At 47.0% G+C, this 20,527-nt stretch overlaps 2 long non-coding RNA genes across 2 annotated transcripts; one reads left to right on the top strand and one right to left on the bottom strand.

The window, feature by feature from the left end:
• LOC123606229 lies at nucleotides 1-11,896 on the bottom strand. Its single transcript, XR_006716180.1, has 3 exons — nucleotides 11,886-11,896; nucleotides 8,248-8,252; nucleotides 1-175 (listed from the first exon to the last, which is right to left on the bottom strand). It is a non-coding gene; the product is annotated as an uncharacterized LOC123606229 (long non-coding RNA).
• LOC123606217 lies at nucleotides 7,580-19,733 on the top strand. Its single transcript, XR_006716168.1, has 4 exons — nucleotides 7,580-7,783; nucleotides 9,074-9,166; nucleotides 12,324-12,490; nucleotides 19,134-19,733. It is a non-coding gene; the product is annotated as an uncharacterized LOC123606217 (long non-coding RNA).
• The last annotated feature ends 794 nt before the right edge of the window (nucleotides 19,734-20,527 follow it).

Genomic DNA, 20,527 nt, shown 5'->3' with positions numbered 1-20,527 from the left:
TAAAAAAAAGTTAGTTAACATGTTTTCAGAAGTAGAATTCAGTGATTCATTACTTACATATAACACCCAGTGCTCATCACAAGTGCCCTCCTTAATAACCATCACTCATCTAGCTCATCTCTCACCCACCTCTGTCCATCAATCTGCAGTTTGTTCTCTATCATTAAGTGTCTCCCTTTCTTCTCCTCCCCACCTTCCCATATGTTAAATTCCATGTATGAGTGAAATCATATGATATTTGTCTTTCTCAGATGACTCATTTCGCTTAGCATAATACATTCTAGTTTCATCCACGTGTTGCAAATGGCAAGACTCCATGCTTTTTGATGGCTGAGTAATATTCTCATCAAGATAAAAAGCATTTGCACAGTGAAGGAAACAATCAACAAAACTCAAAGCAGCCTGCAGAATGGGAGAAAATATTTGCAAGCGACATATCTGATAAAGGGTTAGGATCCAAAATCTAGACACGACTTATCAAACTCAACACCCAAAATTCAAACAGCCCAGTTATGAAACGGGCAGAAGATATGAATAGACACTTTTCCAAAGAAGACTTCCAGATGGCAAACAGACACATGGAAAGATGCTCAACATCACTCATCATTAGGAAATGCAAAGCAAAACCATGATGAGATTCCACCTCACACCTGTTAGAATGGCTAAAATTAACAACAGAAAAGACATCAGTTGTTGGTGAGGATATGGAGAAAGGGGAACACTCTTGCGCTGCAGGTTGGAATGCAAACTCGTGCAGCCACTTAGGTATGGTTTATTTAAGGAAAATGTTAGAGAGTATTCCTTCTATGGTTACTTGTTGTTCTCATTTCTGTGTACTATTTAGGGCACTGTCATCAGGTGAAGATGATTATTTATGATGATTAGAGTAAAAAAGGTTGACAACCAATATAAATGGATATTTAAAGATATGGACTTGAATTTACCCTGTTAAAATGAAAACAATACAATAACAAAAACAAACAAAAACAAAAACAGTTTACTCAACCAAATAACCTAATTCACATTGAGATTCCACTCTGAAAATAATGTTCATATGTAGAAAAATAACCTAGGCTGTGATTGCCTTCGAATGCCAGGATTTTTATTTTCTTCCTTATCCTTATTTTGTCTTTCTAAATAGCACATCAAGCTACTGGAAAATGTAACATGGTTTGTAAGCTGCTTAGAGTTTGGATTCAGGATCCACAAGATAGTGTGTGCCAAGGTTAGGCAAGGACCTTAGGCAAGGACCATCTCCTCCTGCAGTTCCATCCTGGTCATGGAAATGTTGTGGTGAAATGCTGGCTTCCAGGCTGAGATATTCCCTGTTGTCCACCTGGACAAATCTATTCTTTTCTCAGACCTCGATGGCAGGTCCACTTAGGGTCATAGTCCAGGCTAGGATTAGGAAAAGGACCCAGGAGGCACTGGGAGTTGAACTACCAGCAGCACAGTGGTCTCCAAGGTGGGCTGGGTTGAGGGCGCATGGTCTGATACCAGTCAGGCTTAAGGTTTGAATTCCAGAGCCACAGGATTGTGTGGACCAGGGTTAGACAAAGTCTTGGGATCCCCTCCAGCAGCTCTATTCCAGCCATGGAAATGTCATGGCAATATTCTGGCTTCCACACTGAGATATTCCCCGTTGGCCACTGGGACAACATCTATTCTTTTCCCAAACCTCCATGTGGGCCCCCATAGGACCAGAGCACTGCCAAATGTTCAGGTTAGGTCTCAGGAGGCACCAGGGCCTAAAAGCTCAGTAGTGCAGTGGTCTCCCCAGAACACTGAGTTGAAGGCACATGGTAGGGTGCGGGTCAGGCTTAATCTTTGGGTTCCAGGGCAGGTCTTATCCATGGCAAAGCTTAGATTTGCCTTCATGATGCCCTGTGAGCAGTTCCTTCCCTGCTTTGGAAATTGCATAGCGATTTTCCAAATCCCATGTTGAATATTCTTGCACTGTTTGTGGGCCCCAAAACTGTTCTGCTCTTAGACCAAGTAATTGTACCCCCATCATGAAAGAGCATTGGCTAGTGTTATGGTTAGGTCCTGGAAGTTTTCAGGTACAGAACCATACTAGTCCAGTGATCTCCCAGAAGGGCATATTTGAGTGCGACTATTAGTGTGGACAGGCACAGGATTTGGGTGCAGTGGATGGCCCCATTATGTGTTCCATGCTTAGCACTTTGCCCCACTTTCAGGCTTTAGAAAACCCATGGTCAACTCCAGTGTTACTCGCTGAGTATTTCAGCACCCATCATGTGGTCCAAATCTGTTCTTTTGGTAAAAGGTGGGCTCTCTTAGAAGCAGAGCCATGGCTAAGGTTAAGGATGGCTCCCTGGAAGTGCCAGAGACACAAACAACAACAATGTGGTCATCTGCCTTGAAGGCTGAGTTGAGGGTGCATGGTTGGGTACATGTCAACTTTTGGGTTTAAATACAGGAGCCAGAAGATTTGTGGGCCAAAGTTATGTAAGGTCTCGGCATCATCTCGTGCAGATCCACCCCTCCTTTGGAAATGTCACGGTGAAATTCTGACTTTCACCCTGAGATACTCCCCATTGGTCATTGAACCTAAATCTGTTCTTTTTGCACATGTCCATGTTGGGCTCCCTTATGGCCAGAGCCTTGGCTGGGATTATCATAAAGTCCCTGGAGGCTCCAGGGGCTGAAACCCCAACAGCACAGGGTTCTCCCTGGGGACTGTGGTGAGGGCGCATGTCAGGGTGTGAGTCAGGTTTTGCCTTTGTGTTCAAGCACCAGCCCAAGGTATGTGCCAAGCTTAGCTTTGGCCTCAGGATCCCCCTTGGGAATCTCCATCCCTGTTTTGCAAATGGTCTGATGAGTTTACAAGTTCCATGCTGAATAATCTTGCACTGGTTATGGGCACCAAATCTATTTTCTATTCTCAGACCTACAGATTGGTCCCCCATAGAGAAAGAGCCTTGGCTAGGGTCAGGGTTAGGTCCAGGAAACTTCAGGGACAGAACCTACACCAATACAGGGATTTCCCAGGAGGGGTGAGTAAGTGCACCTGTTAGGGTGCGTAACAATAATAGGCTTTGGGTGCAGTGAACAGCCAATTGTGTGTTCCAGGCTTAGATTTAGGCACTGGATCCCCTTTGAAGCTCCATTCAGGGCCTGGAAATCCCAAGGTCAAATTCAGCATACCTCACTCAATATTTCAGCACCCATCATGAGTCCCAAGTCTGTTCTTTTTTCAGACCTAGGACGTGATCCCTCTCAGAAGCAGAGACATGGCTAGGGTTAGGGTTGGCTCACAGGAAGTGCTAGGGGCACAACCACCAACAGTGCCTTGAATTTGCTGGAGGGCTGAGTTGAGTGCTCAAGGGAGACTGTGGGTCAGGCTTAGTCTTCGGGTTCAAGGGCCAGCCTATGATGTGGGCCAAGCTCAGGTCGGGCTTCAGGATCCCCCTTGTGCAGCTCCATCCTTACTTTGGATATGACATGGTGATTTCACAACATCCATGCTGAACAATCTGCATCTGTTATGGGCCCCATATCCATTCCTTTCAGACCTGCAAATTTGGCCCCCATAAGGAAAGATCCTTGGCTAGGGTCAGGGTTAGGTCCCAGGAGGTTTCAGGGACAGAACTGATACCAGTGCACAGATCTCCCTGGAAGGCTGAATTGACCATGCCTGATAGAGTGCGGGAGAGGCATGAGGATTGGGTGCATTGGACAGCCAATTTTGAATGCCAGGCTCAGCATTTTTTGTAAACATAACCCAATTCTTGTCCTTAATGAAGAACTCTTGCCTTAGGTATATCAAGTTTAATGACATTGTTTATTATCCATCAAGATCTTCTCAGGGTCTATACAAATTCAGTCTTTCAGAGTACTATCTCTGGCTTGGAGATGTCCAATGTGGATCAGCCCTTGTGACTGTGGGACAGGTTGAGCCAAATGAACCCTGACCTTCTGGTTTCAGGACTACTTAGACATGTAGAGCCATAGGGCCTTGGCAGTGGTCCACCCGAGACCAGTTTGTTTGGAGGCTGGACCAGACAGTATTAGAAGGGAGCTGGCCTCCTTGTTGCACCTAGGGGACATGAAGAAACACATCTCCATGCCATATTGGTTTCACTCCCATTGTGGAAATATTGAATGCCCTTTGGTCATGGCTGTAGCCATTCCATCACCCTTACTGTGTCTCTGACTCTGCCTTCATTCATGCTTAGGAGCCATGGAGCTGGCACACACTCAGTGGGCTCCTGGGGATGGATGTTGTGTTCTCACTGTCCCGTGCTCAGTGACAGCCATCAGCATCGTATATACCAAATGAGAATAGCCCTCCTATTCCTGAGCTTGGTGCTTGGCTGTTTGTAGCAAGGGGTGGGGGGAGTGTAGACAGCTTGACCCATTGCTCTGCCTGATTGAGGTTTCTTCCCCCTGAAAGGCAGACAGTTCACACAAGAGCAGTAGCTGGTGAGCTGGTGAGCTCCAGAAGCTGGTGAGCCCAGAAACTGCCCTTGACAGGAAGTGGGCACCAATGCCTCTCTCCACACTTTGGAGCCACATCTGGGGCACCTCCCAGCTAAAACACTGTCAGAGCTCACTCCAGTCAATGATGGAGAAAGCAAGAAAGGCAGACCAAGTCCCAGGGCTCTCTAGGTCCTTCTGAAGGAAGAAGTCAGGCCTGGTGCCAACACAGCTCCCAAATGGAGATTCTAGGGAGCATATTTCCCTAAGACCTCTGGTGTTGTTTCTTCTTCCCACAGCCATGTTACCAGAGCTCTTGCTGGGCACTCACTTTTCCATAGAATTCCCCTTCCAATCTTTGAAGAGTTCTGGTTTTCCTTATTCAACTTCACACATCTTTGCTCCTTCTCTAAAAACAAGGTTTTTCCCACAATCCGTTCAGAGTCAATGTCTCCAGGTCCTATCCTCTGCCTTCCACCTGGGAGTCTGGTCCAGTCCTTGTGACTGGTGGAGAGATTTTGCCACAGGGCTCCTATTCAAAAGCCTTGTGACTGGCTTTCAGAAGGATACAGCCATTCAGGGCATTTTTAGCGGCCAAGCAAAGGATGTTTCATATGTAGGCTGGGCCAGAGGTCTGGCCAGGGAGCTGGTATCTTTCTGGGCTGAGGGCAAATGAAACAAGACATCTTCTTTCCAAGTGTATCCCCATTCCCACTGGAAGTGTTGAGCTTTGGCTCTCCTTGCATTTCCTTTTCCTTTCTGTATTTTGATAATTTTTTCTCCCTTAGGAGCCATGAGTGAGCCATCACTCACTCAGCTGGCACTACTGGGTAGGCTGCAAACTCCCACTATGCTCCTGTGCTAAGGGAGAGCTATCAGGCTTTGTTCTACCAAAGGAAAGAAAGCCTTTACTCCCTTGGTGCTTGGTGGTTGGCCTGCCATGCTATGTAAGGTAAAGGGGAGCCAGCTTGCCTGACTGACCTGGACGATTGAGTTTTCTTCATTCTGAGAAGCAGAAAGTTAGCACATGGGCAACATGAATGGGAGGGGGTCAGCACTAGAAGAGCCCTTGCCAGGATGGAGGGAACCAAATCCTTGTTCCAGAATCCTGAGCAAGAGCCAGCAGAACCCAACAGCTACAGCTCAAACACTGCTGCCTCGCTCAACTTATTGAAAAAGGGGGAGGGATACCCAAAGCCATAATTCACTGGTTCCTATGGGAAAAAATGCAGGCTTCTTGCTGACAGGGCTCCCAGATGTAGTCCTTCAGAGGCTTCTTTTGTCCTAAGCGCACAGGCATTTCTTATTCCGGATATAACTTGGTTGAGAGGAGACTGCACTGGGTACTTCATTCTCAACATTCTCCAAATCTCATGCGTGATAAAGAACTCTTGCAGTCTGTGTCTCCATCTCCACCACTTAACCCTTTTTGTGAAGAAACATTCTGCATATAATTTATTCAGAGCCAGTTTCTTAGAGCAATGTCCTCTTGTTTCAGCTTGGGAATTTGGTGGTATCTTTGTGATGTTGATATAGGTATTGCTTTGGGTCCTTCTTAATTTCATTTTATAATTACGTGGCCACCCCCAAACCTAAGGTGTGTAAAGATGCCCATGGAGAATCCTTGAGGGTAGTTTAAGCCAGTGTTTAGGGGCGGATCCTGCATCCTGGGTGGGACAAGAGGAAGGGATGTTAGAGATATCTCCTTCCTCAATTAGACCTGTGCCCATTTGAATGGAGAACTTTGGCCTTGTAGTCATTCCTCTCCCATTGCTGCTTTTCTAACTTGCTCTCTGTTCACACAGAAAGACAATGTGGCTGTCTATACCCAGCCATGTTCCAAGGATTGGAAGTCAGTTTCAGTCAGTTCCTGAGCCAGTGGAGGACTCTCAGAGTCTGATGTCTCAGAGAACAACTGACCCTCATGTCCTCAAACTCTTCTTGCTTAGCGGGCTATTATAGGAATAGTGAATAACTGCTCTTCTTTTGAATCAAGGGATTCCCTGGAATCCTTTCAGAGCCAGTGTCTCAGAGTCATATCTTTTCCTATTAAGCAGGGAGTCTGGAACAATTTTGGTGAGTGTGCAATAGGTTTGGTCACAGGGGCTTTGGGAGTTGTGTTTCAGAATTTGTAGACATCGCCAGGCCTAGAGCATTTGCAGGTGCCCACTGGAAAATGCTTGTGCGTAGGCTAAGCCAGAGGTTTTAGGAAGGGAACCATCCTACGATATCTGCATCAAGACTTAATTAAGAAAGATATCTCCTTTGCAGATGGATGCTATTCTCTTTGTAGATGAAGAACTTTGGCACTGCTTGTACTCATACACATCCCATTGCTGATTTTCTAGCTAGGTCTCAGTTCATGTTCCAGGACCATAGGGCTGTTATTAACACAGCCATGACTATATGAATGGTGCCAGGTTCCCAGTCAGTTTCTGTAAATTGAAGGTTCTCTGGGTCTAATATCTAAGAGGAAACCTGGCCCTTCTGTCCCTGAGCACATGGTGTTGCTTAGCTGGCTAGTGTATGCACAAGCATCACTATCCAGTTGCCCTCCCTCCCCTCACTAATATAGATCCATTCATTTTGAAGAACAGGCAGTTTTCATGTGGGCATGATGCTCCAAGATCTGATCACCACATAAACTCCCCTTGGATGGAATCCTGTACCATGTACTGCTTGCAAATACTTACCCATCGGCTGGGAGTACATCCCTGCTACAGCTGTATCACCACTGCCCCTATGTCCTGATGGCAAGGATAGAGCACGTAAGTAGAACCAGGTCTTTCCCTCTGATTCTGAAAAACAAAATCGGAAGGCTTCTTGATGACAGGGCTTTCAGGTGGAACTTATACATGGCACTGTTGGCCAAATCCTGCTGGTGTTTCTCTTTCCTGAGTCAGTCAGTGAACTGGGGAAGACTGTGCTAGTCACATAACTTCCTATATTATCTCATTCCTATCTCTGATGCAGACTTCTTGGATTCCCTCTATGTGTTTTCACCCCTTTGTTCTGTGTTAGTGCTGAGCCCATGCTGGGGTCCATTCCATGTGATTGTCTTACTGTCATATCCTGGGCTCTCCACTGGGGTTCTGGTCCATTTATTGTGACTGTGGCATATGTTGTCCCAAAGGGCCCCAGGGTCTTTACAGGATAGACTTCCTTATATGCTTGTTCATCTCTGCATGAGTCTCAAACTCAGGTTTCTGGCCAAGTAGGCCTATGATTTTCTTTTTGTTTTGTCATGAACAGATCCTCAGAGCCTCTTGGGTTTTGAAACATCTTGAAAAGACAAGAATAACTATAAAATGGGAAGGTGTTACAGTATCTGAATGATGCTCAGGTCAGTATCTATTTATTTTAAACCAGTGCAACCTTAGTAATATGGGAATAGACAAAGCAACTCTGTTCTAGTTCGTTCCTCTGCATTTCTCTAGGCATACTGCACACTGGCCAGCATCTTGACTAAGTATCTCCTCACATAGTTTATTCCTGGTCCTCTTACACATCACAACATGCATATCCATTTCATGTGAGGGTAAACATGTGAAAGCACTTTAATCCTCCAAATGTGGGCTGGGAGAGGTGAACTGGTAAGGAGGCAAACACTAAGTGTTGCTCTAATGGGTTCCACCCTATCTGCCAGGCCCTGCCTTCTGCCACTGTCCTTGAGGCTGTTGTGGAACTATTCCTGCCAGCCAGAACTATCACTGTTGTTACTGTTGAGTATGTTGAAGGAGGACAGTACTGCATAGGCCAATGCCATGGCTGCCACACCATGACCACAGAGTGGCTTTGCTGGGCCACTGAGGCTGCTATGGAACTGCCTGATGCACAGGGTTGTTCATGCCTTGGCACCTGACCCAGAAACCTCATTGTGGTGGTGACCTGCACCCACCACTGATGCCTGTGGTCCTGCTGACCCCTCTGTGCCCCCAAATGGAAGGTAAATCCAAGTCTGAATAAGTGCAAGTGCTGCCATTAGCAGTGGCTGGGCTGCCTTGCTTGCTTGCCAGTGGAAGTGGGCTGCCCACTTCCAACATGCACAGGCTTGTGTGAAAATCTATGCCTGGGCACCAGTTGAGTTAGTGACAGCTCCAACACTCCTAAGTCTAAATAGGGACATAGTTAGACATAGAACCATGGGAAGCAAGTGTCCATTATGAGGGCCAATATTTCCAATGGGAATGGGAACAATCTGGAAAGGGGATGTGTAACTTCATGTCCCCTCAGCCAAGAAAGGAGGCCAGCTCCTTTCCCAGTCCTCTGGCCTAGTCAAAGTGCAAATGTTCCAACCTGGGCTCTTCCATTTCCCTAGGCATCCGAATGCCTGAATGGTTTTGACACCAACTTCCCATGGGCCCTGTTACCAAACCTATTGCACAGTCACAAGGATGGGACTAGGATCCCCAACTGAACACCAATTTGCCAGGCTACGTTTACTCGGACTTGTGCAGGGATGACTCATTCTTGCACGGCTGCAGGATATATTAACATTTCCTCAGCACAGCCTTGTCAGACCCTCCCCTGGTGGAGCTCAGGACCCAGTTGTCGCACCTGGATTTTTTTCTATGGAGTCATTGCTCATGTCATTCCCATTTTTGTTTCATGTTCTTTCCATCTTCCTGGCTAGACCTTGAACTCCTAGAGGGAAGACGTGGCTGCCTTACCAGCACTGGCACTATGTGAATGCTCAGATGCTCATTCCCGGGGGCTGACTGAGGAGGTAAAGGGATCCCACTCAGCAATTAGCAGCTCAGTCATTGTAGCCTAATTTACCTGGGTCATTTTTCAATACTTATTGTATCGTATATCTGTTCAGTCCACTCTAGTCGTAATTTGGGGCGTGAAATCACACTCCAAGATCAAGAGTCTCATGCCCTACTGACTGAAACAGCCAATTTTAATGGAACTAGACTGATTTCTAAGTTATCTTGCAGGTTAACATTTTGTACGTATATTAGGTTATGCTGAATTACAAGAGAACGTGCCACATTTCAAAAGCACGTCCCCATAGATTTCCTCACATGACAGTGCTGGGTGTGTGTTTAGATTGGAGACTAAAGTCCGTCATGTGGTCATTGAGGAACCCAGAGTTCCTCCATTTTACCCTTCTCCCTCCTGAGGATATCAGGTACTTGCACAACCAGCAGCACAAGGGGCGATAAAGGGGAAAGAGAACAAGGAAATGCACCTGGGAGCATGTTATCAGCCTGGTCTAGAGTGCCTAAAAGATCCACCTTTTCACTCATTCCTTGTTTTAAAGGCAAGGAAGTTTTAAGTAATGATCTGTGCGAAACTATCTCCCACAAAACATAGAAAATGCATCCCTAAATATGCACCAGAAAACATGCAAAGGTAATTCCTGAGCTGAAGGAAAATTTTCTCCCTCCGGGACACATTGTATGAAGGAAATGAGAAGAGTAAACATCTATGTGTGTGTTTGTGTGTGATTTCTACATATTAATGAATATGACATTTTATCACTATCTCTGAATATCTTTAAGAAGTGAAGGATCATTGACTTTTAAATAGAAGAATTAGTAAAACAATAGGTTAAAAATCATAATTTGTGAGCTTACAGACATAGTATTAAGATATATGACAGTATCGGGCGCCAGGGTGGCTCCATGGGTTGAGCGTCCGCCTTCGTCTCAGATCATGATCTCACGGTTCGTGGGTTCGAGCCCCGCATCGGGCTCTGTGCTGACAGCCTGTTTCCGATTCTGTGTCTCCCTCTCTCTCTGCCCCTCCCCCACTCACGCTTTGTCTCCCTCTGTCTCAAAAATACATAACCCTTAAAAAACATTTAAAGAAATTACATTAAGATCTATGCCAGTAGGAATTAAACGACTGCTGGTTGAGAAATCAATGAAGTGCCTCTTAAGATTGATTGTTTTCAAGTACGAAAACTCTCATAAACTACATGACTGCAAGTAGTATAGTGTAAATATAGTGTAAATATTGGCAGCCCAGTTAGCCAGTTAAATGGAAAGAATTCCACATATCTGTGTTCACTTACACTTCAGCACCCCACTCTTTCTTTCTGATGAGGTCATGATCTCTCAGTAGTGAGAATGCTGAGAGAGGAAGTTGGAAGGAGCCCCCTTGTGTCTGGGTGCTAGTGACATGGAGGGAGCTATTGTGGGCCTCCATGTTTTCCTAGGTGTCCCCGGTCCAGAAATATTACAGCCCTCCCTAATTCCCCTGCACAAACCGGGCTAGGCGAGGAAGTTCTGGCTGCCGCAACTTCCTGTGAGATGTGGCCTGAGATCTCGACAGAGTTGACCTAAGATCTCATGAGATTTGCCCCTCAAACTCATGACATCTGTCAACAGGACAGAGTTGGCCGTTTGCTCTGAGATTAGAAGAAACACAGAGTGTCCAAAGGTTCCACAGCCCGGGAGAATCAACGAGGGCTTATTGTGTGTTCAGGGGAGCCAGGTGCTGTGCACTTTCCTTTCCCCCACACCTCCTCACCTCCTGTTTCAATCCCGTCTAGTTTCACAGAAAGCAAGGGCCACCAGGCCAAGTCTTCCCTATTTTAGTGGTGGTTGTTACCCCGGCTGCTCTTGGAACGCTGGATGATTTGGAAAGGATGAGCCAGGGACCTCATATCCTTTAGATGGTGGCCTTGGTTGGTTTTTGGGACCCTGGGTGTTGGTAGCAGTCCACAAAGCAGAAGTGTCTCAAGGCTGCCTATTTTCACTGCACAAAGGTGACTACAGTAAGGAGTTGTCGTGCCTGCCCCCTTCTGGCTATATTTGGCCTGATATCTCGTGATATGTGGCCTGGGGATCTCACAAGATTTGTCAACCGAGCAGAGGTGGCTGCATCTTTTCGAGTCACGACAGACACAGACTGCGCTAAGTGTCCATGGCCTAGGACAGTGCTCAGGGATACTTTTTCTGTGTTCACACGAGTCCATTTCTGTGCACTGTGCTTCACCCCACTCCTCCTCCTCTGCTGTGTCTTGTGCCTCTAGTTTACTGGGAATAACGGGTCAATCTGGTCCAGCAGCCCCTGTTTCTGTGGCCAGGTGTTTCACCCACCACATCTAGGGTGCTGAGACAGACAGAAAATACGAACATGACCCCTCGTGTCTTGATGCTGGTGACATGGCAGGGTCTACTGTGGGACCACAGGTTTTCCAAGGTGTCCCCAACCCAGGCAGAGCACAAGTCGACTTCTTTATCCTGCACAAAAGAGGTTAGGCTACCTAGTTCCCGCTCCTGCCAAGTTCCCAGGAGGTTGGAAAAGATCTTGCCAAATTTGGCCATGGATCTCATGAGATCTGCCCCAAGATCACGGGAGACTTGTCAACAGGGACAAGGTGGCTGTGTTCTCTGGTGGCAGGAGAGACACAGAATGCCCTCAAGTTCCTGCACCCTGGGAGGTGCAATGGCAGGCTGCCTGTGTGTTCAGAAGAGGCGGCTCCTGTGCACTTTGTTTCTCTCTGCACCTCCTGACCTCCTGTTTGCATCACCTCTCCTTTAGCATGAACAATATGCAGTCCAGCTGTTACAGCACATACTCGGCACCCAGGAAGAGCCAAGCCACACTCATTCAGGCAATGAGAAAACACTGTTTATGGGGCAACGTTGCTGGCCCAGTGGAGTTCCCTCCAAAGGCTGAGCCCCGCACCTCGGCCTTTGCCTCCTTTTCTGGCGGTGATGTCAGGGGCTTGAGAGACAAAAGAAAAATGGGAGGGGGTACTTATCAGTGGTGCTCCACGGGTAGTTGGTGGAGGCAGGAGGCAAAGAAGATCACAGAAGCTATTAGAAAGCATGGGGAGTATCCAGCCTCAGTCATCAGGCTGGCCCCTTTTATCTTTTTTTTTTCCCCCTAGGTTTTCTTCTCACAGTCATTCTTTCCTATTTCAGTAGTCCGTGTTACAGCCACTGCTCCTAGAATGCTGAGAGGCTTGGGGAGTACTGGTGAGACACCTCGGGACACTTTGGTGGTGGTGCCTGGAGACATTTGTGGAAGTCCAGGAGTTCCTAGGTGTCCCCAATCCATGAATGTCCCTGTCCTGCACAAACCAGACTAAGTGAGTGAGTTCCCATTCCTGCTGAGTTCCTGTGAGATTTGTCCCAAGATCTCCTGAGAGGTGCAGTTAGATCTCGCATGATCTGGCCTTATATCTCACGAGAATTGTCCCTAGATCACGGGATACTTGTGACCAGGGGACTGTGGCTTCGTTTTACAGACTCAGGATAGACACAGACTATGCTCAAATGTCCAATGTCTGAGACAGCTCTCAGGTAGCCTCTTAGTGTGATCACAGAAGCCACTTTCTGTGCACATTGTTTCTCCCTTCCCCTCCTGCCATCAGGTTTCTCTGCCCTGTCGTTCAGTGTGACAAATGGGTCTCCAGTCCATTTGTTCTTACTTCATTGGTCCGTGTTTAGCTGTAGTGTACCTTAAGGCTGGGAGCGGCAGAAAGTACGAGCGAGGCCATTCGTGTGAATTGCTTCTGGTGTCTGCTGGCTTTTGTACACCCCTGGATGTCTCAGCAGTCCCCATGCAGAAATGGCCCAGCCCTGGCGGTGTGCCTTGCAGGTACAGCCAAGGCCAGGAAGTTCGTCCTGCTGCCAATTTCCTGTGAGATGTGACTCAAGATCTGGTGAGCTTTGGACACACGTGTCCTGATATATGACCTTAGATCTCAGGAGATTTTCCCTTCATCAAGCGCTAGTGGTCACCAGGGAAGAGTGGCTGTGAATTCAGGGGCAGGACGACACAGACTGCCCTGAGATGTCCAAAGCCTGGGAAAGTTCTCAGGGACTCGGTTCGTGTGCTCATGGCCAGTTCCTATGTGCGTTGTCTCTCCATACTCCTCCTACATTCTGGTTTGTGTCCCCTGTATTTGTGTGTGGAAAATGGGCTGTCTGGTTCATCCCTTCCTATGTCTTGGTCTGCATCTCACCCTCCTGCACCTAGGACACTGAAAGGCTGGGAGTATGAGCCAGGCACCTGATGTGGAAGTGCTGGTGGCATCTTTGAGGTTTGGCGCAACCACAGTTGTTCTTAGCGGTCCTCAATCCAGGAATGTCCCAGACCTGCCAGCATACCCTGTGTGCATCAGGCAAGGCTAGGAGTTCCTGTTTCTGCTGACTTCCTGGGAGATTTGGCCAAATTTCTTGCAAGAGTTGACCTTAGTTCCCTCGTGATTTCCCCCTAGATCATGGGAGATTTGTCAACAGGGAATCGTGACTCCTTTTGAGGAGGGAAGGACATATGATCCTCTCAATTGATGGAGAAGAAGGAATTAACAAAAGACAGCATTCTTTCTCGAATGAAAACCCTCAATAAATTAGGAACAGAAGGAACAAACCTCAACATCCTAAAGACCATGTGTGAAAGACCCACAGCGAATATCATCCTCAATGGGGAAAAACGGATAGCCTTTTCTGGGCTTGAGTTGATTTTCTTGCAGAGTCCAGAAGGAGTATCTCCAGTGCTTGCTCCCTGAGTCTCACAACTCATGTTAAAACCTGGAGTAAACGTCTCTGATTGGGACTGGCTGGCATCTTAGCTCTTAGGGAAACTAAGAAACCTGGTATGTGAACATTCTGGTTTCAAAATGTGGGAAATTCCTCATACATGCAAAGGGATTTCAGACACTGAATGGACAGGATGTGACAAAAGATCCTCCAATGCCCAACACCATGTAGACAGCCTTGTGGAGAACATTCTAAACCCAGTGCCAATCGCTCCCCGACCCTCTCCCAAACACACACCCGGGCACAATACAACTCAGACATTGATACTGCCCAGAGCATAGGGTCAGGGCATAGAATCCTTAGTGTGGATGGTTGATTCAACCTTCAGTATTATTTAAATTATTTACAATGAAACTTTAAAACTTTTAAAGTTCACATTTCTCGGAATAGAGCAATTATTCTAAAGCCATGGTACCAAATAGGCATTAGAGCATGTTTTCAATCATCTGTATCCGTCAATCACCACTCTAGGAGCCTCCTACTATTGTAACAGATTCCCACAAACTCACTTGCTTAAAACCACACCAACTAATTGTTACGCTCTGGACATGAAAATTCCACAGTGAGTCTCCCGGCACTAAAGTCAACATGGCAGCAGGGTTGAATTTCTTTCTCTGGACTCCATGGAAGAATCTGTTTGTTGTCCCTTCCAGCTTCTAGAGGTAGCCTACATTTTGTCTTGAAGCCCGTTCCATCTCCAAAGCCGGCCATGTCTGATCAGTTACTCTCACATCACATGATCTTGACACTGACTCTCCCTCTTTCACTGACATGGACCCTTGTGATTACATTGGCCCCTCCAGGCTAATCTCCCCAGCTCAAATTCCTTCATCTTAGCTACAAAGTATCTATTGCCGTGTAAGATAGCATATTCCCAAACTCATGGGGTGAGCATGTGGACATTTGTGGGAAGCTCTAGTCTACCATAGCTACTACCCCCATCAGTGAACACATCTCTAAAGCATGTCAATCAATGCAATCTCCTCATTCCTTAAATCAGCACATTACCACCCGTCAGTCTACTGCTTTTGAGAGCCAACCTGTCAGCAGCTGACACCAACTCATGTATGTCCCCGACATCCACCATTTCCAGAACTCCACACTTCCCAAAAATTCTACATAAGATCAGCAGTGTGGCCAGTTCAGAGAGACCGTGAGTGACTGACAGGACTTGCCCTTCCTGAAGGAAGCAATACATTCAGCTCTGTGCTTGCTTCTGCAGAAATTATGAGCAGAGCTTGTCATTTTTCAAACTATTTCAGTATGACATGTATACATTTCCCAGAACATAACTGAATGAAAGGGAAAAGGGAAAGAAAGACCGTGCACGTGCCAGTGTTGAGGCATTTGAATTGGGGAGAGAGAAGGAGGAACCCTGTGGTGGGAGGAATCTGAGGATCCAGTGCCTTGAAGGTTCTCAGGGATAAGAGCTGTGTGCTGCAAGCAGATTTCATGGGGGGACAGGGCTGGAGGAGTGTGTGTGGATTGACTGTGTCCTGTTAAAAAGTCACACATTGAACTCTAATGCCTAATGTAACTCTAATGTGACTGACTTTGCAGAAAGGCCTTTACAGAAGATATAAGGTTAAATGAAGTTAGGGGCATGGGGCCCTTGATCCAATAGGTTTAATGTCCCCAAAACAGTGAGCTTGAGCTCCCCACCTCCCACCCGTGCACAAGCACCCAGAAAAGGACACGTGAGACCACAGGGCAAAGAGGGCCCTGTGCGAGGATGGGAACAGAGCTCTCACTGGCACCTGAATTGGTGAGAACTTCCCATTTTGATCTTAGATTTCCAGCCTCCAGAATTGTGACAAACAGATGTCTGGTAAACCCAGACATGGTGTTCTGTGGTATTCTGTGAAGGTAGCCTAAGCTGATTAAGGCGGGTGACACTCGGACATCGGCGTCAGCAGCTTATCCTACCTGGGCATTTCCAGAATCTAACTCAGTTTTGTCTATGTTCCGGAACTGGCACTCACAATCCACTTCCCCCTTGTGAAGAATGATCTGTGAATTTACTTTTTTTCAGTTAGCTCTATGGCCAGTGTGGGGCTTGAACTCACTGACCCCAAGATCAAGATTCATATGCTCTACCAATGGAGCCAGCCAGGTGTGACTGACCTGTGACTTGTCACGTGGTTGATGATTTCATAGCACAATTTCTTACATGTAGGAATGACCTAGACCGAAGATCTTCTTGGATTTTCTTGTCATCCAGTTTGACCTCAAATATCAACCTAGAATGACCTGGGAAATCTAGATCCAGATTCTGCAGGGTGACTCCTTGACCCCACATGGCATGCTCTTCCTTTTCTCTTGGGAAATTTCTGTGCTTCTGACTCTCCAGAACCGCAAGACACGTATTTGACTGCTGTGGAGAGAGCTGGGCTTAGTCTTGGGGAGACACAGTTGAAAAGGAAAGAATCCCCAGAATCAGGGTATGTTGTGGTGTATGGAATTATAGAGGATGTTCCTGTGGGAGGAACAGAAGCTGAGGATGAGAGCCCCTCTCCCACTCCGCTTTTTGGCGGGCCCAAACCTTCCTTTTGTGGGAGCAGCAGATGAGACACTTCAGCAATAGTCAAAAACCATCATAATAATTTATAGAAGCAAGGATTCCGTGCAGCCTCTAGATTTGAAGGCCTGGAGGCTCTTACATAGATGGCAAGCCAGCACAGCAGAAGAGGACCTCAAAGTCTGAGAAGTGTGAGTTCCCAAGCGGATAAGGAGCTCTTTGCAGATAGGCGGAGTGTGCTTAGTGGAGGTAATCTGGCAAACGAAAACTCCGGTGGGAAGAACATGCACAGGCCAACGGCACCGCGGCCTGAGGGAGAAGACAGTCTGTTCCAGCACAGGTGTATCTGCACACGGCCACCAGCTCCATTTGGGCAGGCACAGGTACTCTGTTCATCTAGGTTTGCCTGGCTCCACCTTGAAATTGTCTTTCACACAGGCGAACACAGGAAAGGCTGTGTCAGCCTGAGAGGAAGATGAGGGAAAACTTTGCACCAGCAAGAGAAGCACTCATCTTTCTCCCTGTTTGATCAGATCCTGGGGAGCTCAGCATTCATGGCCACCTGCCCTCCGAACCCTTCCCCCGCAGGCCTGGGCACGACAGGCCTTAGGCCAGTGTTGGGGGAAGGGTGACCAAAAGTCAGGAAGCCCTGGGCATTCAGGATGACACCTGCCTGCAAAATCTCCACGCACTGAACATCTGAGTGCCTGCTTCTACACTGTGGGTTCCGAGAGCAGGACCACGGTGCCCCTGGTGGCCTCTTGGGGGAGGCGCACAAGGATCCCAGGATCGAGGCAAGGGCAGGTCCAAAGGATACCATCCCACCCTCCCCTGTAGGCCCAGCTGAGAGTTGACAGCAGGAGGTGAGCGGGGTTCCAGGCACACCTCATTCTTCCCTTGAGTTCCTCCACGACTGCACCTTGGATGAGATTTGTGCAATCCAAATCAGCCCTTGGAGGGAACAAGCCATGTCTTGAAAACAAAGCCAAACAACTATTCCGAAGACACTAGAAGCATCTGGGCAATTTTATGGTCATCAGCAGAGCACTTCTAGGCTTCTGATTTGCCTATGTCTTGATTGCGCCTCTAGGTACTGTCTTTTCCACATCTATACATATATACATACACATATACATATACATATACATGTACATATACACAGGTGTATATATATATATATATATATATATATATATATGTATATATTTACATAATTAATTGCTCTAGTAACGAACCCTCTACCTTCATTGCCCTCTTTTAGCTTCTCTCGGTCTTTTTTCTTGCTACCATTCTCCTTTCAGCATGGATTGGGTCATTATTATGGCTGAACTTCCAGATTCTTTGTCCCTTTCATAGGCTTCATGGGGTAGTGCATCTTCGTGAGATCTGCGAGATCATTTTGCTGTCCATTTGTGTGGTATTTGTGGTGTACTCTCCTATGATCCTGTTGCCAAAGATTGATTCTAGAGCTGCTTTCGTTAAGTGGGCTGGGTTGTTGGTGCACTACTAAGAAAGAATGAGTTCAGCGGTAAGTATATTTTGTCATGAAGCCTTTGGCTTGCCTCCTATGTCTTCCCATTATGTCTTACTTGAACATTCAGGACACTCTGGCTCTATCAGAACCGTCCTGTGGACCTTGTCATATGCAGATAAGATAAGCCAAGAGATTCACATTGAGTTTTCAGTGGCATCAAAATCTTTTGACAGGGGCTCCTGGTAACCCACAAATCCTCACAACAGTTATGGAGATGTGTACTGTAATTTATATTTTTTGGAAACTGTCAATCGGGCACCTGAGTGGTTCAGTCTGTTGAGTGTTTGACCTTGGCTCAGGTGGTGATCTTGCGGTTTGTGTGTTGGAGCAACCGAGTTGGGTTCTGTGCTGGGCCTGGAGTATGCTTCAGATTCTGTGTCTCCCTCTATCTCTGCCCCTCCCCTGTTCGTGCTCTGTCCATATGTCTGTCTCTCTCAAAAATAAAACGTTAAAACAAAAACCTGAAATTGAGATCAATGTATTTATTGTAATTCTATTTCACATTAGCATTCTTTATCTCATCTAGTTAAACTTGTCAACACCTGTTTGGGTGATGTGTCAGTCCATTCGGGCTGCTCTAACAAAATCGACCACGGAAATTTCTTTCTTCTGGCTCTGGAGGCCGGGAAGTCTAAGACCAAGGTCCCAGCATGGCTGAGTCCTATGAGGGCCATCTTCCTGATTCATAGCCAAACACCTTCTGGCTGTGTCCTCCCTTGGTAGAAGGAGCAAGGGGTCTCTGTGGTGTCTCTTTTATAAGAGCACTAATCCCATTCATAAGGGCCTCGTGATCTCATCACCTTCCAGAGGCCCCACCCGCTAATACCATCACATCAGGCATTAGGATTCCAATCTATGGATTTTGAGGGGACATGAACACATGGATGTTAGCAGATGATGACATGACCATGTGTTATAGACTCTCCACTTTGTGTGCCTTGGCTGGGAGACTTTGAGGAAATTACTGAAGCTCTCCTTGACTCAGTTGATTGACTTGTAAAAGGAGAAGTGCCTTAGTGTTGTGGGAGGCCATGGGAAAGTCCCCCACTTGAACCTTAACTCTTTGTGTAGGCTGGATCAACAGATTGTGAACTTGGCTCTAAGCAGGCTCTCTGGCGTGTTGATTTCTTAATAGATGCACAGTGGCTCTGAGGGGATGAAGACTTGGCAGTCTAGTCAGCAACTAACCTGGATGCTGCAGGTCCCTGAAAGTACCACATGATCTCTGCTTGTTTCCCTCCTCTCTTCCTTTGCCATTTGAACTCCCACCATACGTGAAGAGGCTCAGGTAATTGATGTCTGGGAAGAGGATGCTGACTGTTCCCTCAGGTAAGAGTTACGTGCCAGACCTGGGCAAACCACGTTGAGGCCCTCCTAGCTCAGGTATTTTAATGGCCTCTTTGTGGAGTGTGAACCTCTTAGACCTTAACCTAGAGGACCTTGGTGCAGAAAAGCCTAGCAGATGGAGGGGAAAATGGAAACAGGAGTTGGATATAGAGGTTAGCCTCAGGGGAAAGAATGTGGTTTGAGTTAGGAAATGAGGAGGTGGGTAGGAGGGAAGGTGCAGATATATTTCAGGTGGCTCTCTGGCCATCTCACTCCCCCTCTCTCTCCATAGTAAGGAAACATGAAAATGTTAATAGAACGTTCCCCAGGGCAGGTGCTGTCCCTGATCACAGCCATTCATTCGCTGAGTAATGAACTCCACTGTGTTCCTTTCATATTATTATTCGAGGTTCTTTGTTTTTTTCATTCATTCTGAGAGACAGAGAGACAGTGCACGCATGCATGTGTGCCTGTGAGCAGGGATAGAGCAGACAGGGAGGGAGAGAGAGAGGATGGCCAGCGGGCTCCACAACGGTAGCACCCATCTTGAAGTGGGGCTCCTTGTGGGGGCTCAGCCTCAGAAATTGGAAGATCATGACTTGAGCCGAGATCCAGAGCCACATGCTTTTGTTTCTTTTTTAATGTTCACGTCTAAGAGAAAGAGAGAGAGACCGAGAGAGCACAAGCGAGGGAGGGGCAGAGAGAGACAGGAAACCCAGAATGGAATCAGGTTCCAGGCTCTGAGCTGTCAGCACAGAGCACTAGGCGCACTCAACTCAGGAACCCTGGGAACCTGACGTGACCTGAAGTCGGACCATTACCCAGCTGAGTCATCCAGGCGGCCCACAGAGTTTTCAGTGTGTATTTTCAAAAGAAAAAACAGCTACGTTTATATATAGATCTATCTATCTGTGTGTCCGTACAGATAACTCTATACATACACATACATGTATACATATACGTACATATATTCATGAATATATATGCATATGAATACACACACACACACACACACACACACACACCAAGTAAGCTGAGCAAAACAGTCTTGTCAGTGGAGACGCAGAGCCAGGAGGGAGGCATCAGCACAATGTTCCAAATGAAAGGGAAACATCATTCTCGTATCTATCCGTACGTGCCATGACAGGGAGACACACGTGAGGGTTCTGGTAGGATAGGAAGCTGCTCCCACGGAGAATGCAG

The sequence above is a fragment of the Leopardus geoffroyi genome, chromosome A2, assembly GCF_018350155.1.
Source record: "Leopardus geoffroyi isolate Oge1 chromosome A2, O.geoffroyi_Oge1_pat1.0, whole genome shotgun sequence".
Taxonomy (NCBI): domain Eukaryota; kingdom Metazoa; phylum Chordata; class Mammalia; order Carnivora; family Felidae; genus Leopardus; species Leopardus geoffroyi.
This window is presented reverse-complemented; position numbering and strand designations above follow the sequence as displayed.